Source organism: Manis javanica, chromosome 7, assembly GCF_040802235.1.
Source record: "Manis javanica isolate MJ-LG chromosome 7, MJ_LKY, whole genome shotgun sequence".
Classification (NCBI taxonomy): Eukaryota; Metazoa; Chordata; class Mammalia; order Pholidota; family Manidae; genus Manis; species Manis javanica.
The window spans coordinates 79,215,875-79,219,795 of record NC_133162.1 but is presented as its reverse complement, the minus strand read 5'-3'; positions in this window follow the sequence as shown (position 1 = coordinate 79,219,795).

The following is a 3,921-nucleotide window of genomic DNA, read 5'->3' as shown; positions in this document are numbered from 1 at the left end:
CTCAACCAAAACAGCTGACGACCATCACGTGTGGAGAGCCCAATCTACCGAGAACCCTCTCTGGCATAAAATCACCAGAAAACCCCTAAAGTAACCACGTACATGTCCGGAGACACCAACGCCACTTAGCTGACCCACGCACCATTCTCAAAAACTCTATTCCAAGATGACCATGTCAGCTGGACAAAGACAATCCTCAAAAGCCTAGACTGTGCCGTTCACACCTATCCCTCTGATATTATATATATTGTGCCTTTCCCCTATTGCACTCAGCGACCCTAACCCCCATATCCCCTATCAGCTCAACTGGGAAATAGAGAACTGGGAAACTCATGAAATGTACAACAGCACTTTCCACACGACCCCCTTAGGCACGTGGTTCCCTGACCTGTACTTTAACCTAGACAGAGTAGCAGACTTAGAGGGGTGGAAAGGGCAGGAGTCAGCATTCAGGCACCCCCCCTTCCCTGCGCCCCCAGCTCTGTCCTGTTGGAATGGGAGGGAGAGACTGGCAAGAAAAACGGCGCCGAGTCTCTGTGAGTCGAAATGGGTTTTATGCGTGCCCGGGGTTTCGAACAGGGCCAGAGAAGCGGCAGTGCGGAGGAGCCGAGTCCTGATACTATGCATGTTGGAGTTGTGTTACCACCAATGATGGAGAGTGGAAGTGGCAAGTAACTCCCCAGCTCATCACCCTCTCATTTGTTAAACCGTGTACCCGAACTAGGTACAATCCAGACTGTAATCTGCTCAGGCTCCAGTTCACAGAACAAGGAAAAAGGACACCCGGTGGCAGTCAGGGCTAATCTGGGGCCTATATCTCTATCAGAACCCTCCTTTTGGAACCCTTATCTGAATCAAACTAAAAGTTGAGCCAATGGACATGACGGCCTTAGGTCCAAATAAATTGTTGAATCCCAAGGCACCCAAAGCCCCTAGACAGCCCTCCAAGGTGACACAGCCCCCTAAGTCCCCCACCCAGAGCCGATTGAGCCCAATTTGGACACCGACCCCCGCTATAAAAAGCCAGCAACCCCCAACTCCTTAGCTTAATCAGAGGCGCTTTCCAAGTTATCAACAATTCCGTCCTGAGCTAACTCACTCCTGCTGGTTATGCTATGATGTTGCTCCCCCTTACTACAAAGGTATAGCATTTGTTAATGCTCTCAACCAGTCTTCTGACCCCTCCCAGTGTAGATGGCAGCAGAAAGGACCAAGACTCACTTTATCCTCTGTAACTCGGCAAGGAACCTGCCTTGGGAAAGTTCCTAAAACTTACACCTCCCTCTGCAACAGGACAGAAGTAATAAGCACCACCCCGACTTATTATATTCCCCCCTCTAATGGGTGGTGGGCCTGCCAAACTGTAGTCACTCCATGTGCTCATTCCCAGAAGTTAGATGAAACTTCTGACTTTTGTGTTCTAGTACAATTAATACCTCACCTCATTTACCATCCCTATGATGAGGTCCTATTCCAACTAAGCCAGTCTCCGCCTTGAGTCAAACGAGAACCCGTGAGTCTGACTATCTCCCTCTTACTAGGCCTCAGCCTAGGGACAGCAGGGGTAGCTGCAGGGGCATCCTCACTAGTTCTCCAAAACCAGCATTACCACAGTCTCAGAGAAGCCATAGATGCAGACTTAGAAGAGATAGAAAAATCCATATCCACCCTGCAAGACTCTTTAACTTCCTTGTCAGAAGTAGTCCTACAAAACAGAAGAGGTTTGGACATGTTGTACCTCCAACAAGGCAGACTGTGCGCTGCCCTTAAAGAAGAATGTTGTTTCTATGTAGACCATTCAGGAGTAGTAAAAGACTCCATGGCCAAAGTTAGAGAAGGGTTAGCTAAAAGAAAAAGAAAAAGAACAAAACCAAGGGTGGTTTGAGTCCTGGTTCAACTCCTTGCCATGGTTCACTACCCTCATATCTACTCCAGTAGGGCCACTAATAATCTAAATATTAATTCTAACATTTGGCCCCTGCATCCTAAACCGCTTAGTTACCTTTATCAAAGAACGCATTAGCACCGTGCAAATCATGATGTTGAGACAGAACTATCAGAGTATTGACCAAGCAGATGACCTCTAGTTTCATGATTGAAATAGATACAAGAAGAAGAGGGGAATGTAAGAATGGGAATAAGTTAGCATAAGAGTAGCCATCTTAAGGGCCAAGAAGCCATTTTCTGAGTATGTGACTTAAAAAATGAGTTAATCATGAACACTGGGTTGTGGGCAGCTGTGACCCCTGGTCAGCTAACCTTGGTCAGCTAATCATACATACCAAGCTTATCGTGCGGAACTGCCCTAACAATTGAGGAGTGGTCTTATCTTGCTCGTGCTTAACCCCAGGATGTATGACTTGCAAAAATAATGTGTAGCTGTGGAAAATTACTATGAGTTAAGTGCTTTGAAAATGCTATATAAACCCTTGGCTTTGAGTGCTCAGGGTCCTTGTTGAAACCCACTGTGTTGGGCAGACACTTGGACTCCAGCTAGCTGGAAAAAATAAACCTCTTGCTTGTTGCATTAATCTACCGTGGCCCTCATTTTCTCACCGGGGGGAAATGCTGACCAGAATAAGGCCGATAGGTCTTTCAGACTGAAACAGGTCTCTGCCCAGTCCCAATTGAGAATTCTCATGGAAGGAGCAGGTTATGACCCTAGAGGCTCCATTACTGGAAGTTGTGGGAGATGTCCTCAATGAGACAGCGCCCGAAAGACATCCACAGTGGATGCCGTTTGGACAGCTAGGTAAGGATCCTGAGAGTTGTGTGATTGAGACAGCGCCTGTGGATGTGGTATGGTTGACCGGTCAGTGGGTGTTTGAAAACTCAGTTTGAATTTGTATGTTTGCTTGCTTTGTTTCCCTTGACTTTTTCTGGCTTCTTTTTGTAATAATAATGGGACAGGCTCAAATAATAACTAAGACCCTGCTCCTGAACCACTTCCCTGAGATCTGTGCCAAGGCTCACAATTATGGCATGGAAGTAAAGAAAGGTAAGTTTGATACCCTCTGCTCTGCAGAATGGCCTACTTTTAAGGTAGGCTGGCCACCCCAGGGGACGTTTTCCCTGGACATTATTAAGAGAGTCTGAGATATGATCAGCCAGCCCGAATTACAGGGCCACCCGGACCAATATTCCTATATTTTGATGTGGCAGGCTTTGGTGGAAAGTCCTCCCTCCTGGCTAAAACCATTTGTCCCTGAGAAGCCGGAGAATCCCCCCCCCCCCCGAGTACTAGCCATCTCTTGGGCTCCCACCACCTGACAGCGCCCACTCTTATGGCCCGTTTGGAACTCCCGGGGGACCCATCCAAGAAACCCATCTTACAGGAAGGGTCGGACCTTTACCACTCCCTGATAGACCTAGATCTTGAAGAAACCCAGAGACTTCCTCCATATGCGCCTGTGGTGCTGCTCCAACCTGAGGTAGCCGCCCCTCCCAAACCCCCTCACTCGTCTGCCTCCCCATCAGCCCCCCAGCCCCAACCCAGGGACCAGCAAGGGGATTAAGGCCCCGCAGGCACTGGAAAGAGGCCTCAGAAGAAGAACCATCCTCCACCTCAGCCGGGGCGCCCATTCTCCCCGTACAGGCACTGGTAGGTACTGGCCCAGGTGGGGAACGATCTTACCAGTATTTGCCCTTTTCAAGTAGTGATGTATATAACTAGAAGGCTCAGAACCCCCCCCCCCACCTTTCTCTGAAGACCTAAGGGGTCTAACAGACTTATTTGAGTCTGTCATGCATACACATAACCCCACCTGGGATGATTGTCAGCAGCTCCTTAAGACCTTGTTCACTACCAGAGAGCGTGAGCGAATCCTCACCAAGGCCAGAAAGAATGTCCCTGGCGACAATGGACAGGTGACAACCTTGCTGAACCTGATTGATGAACGCTCCCCCCTGAATAGACCAGAT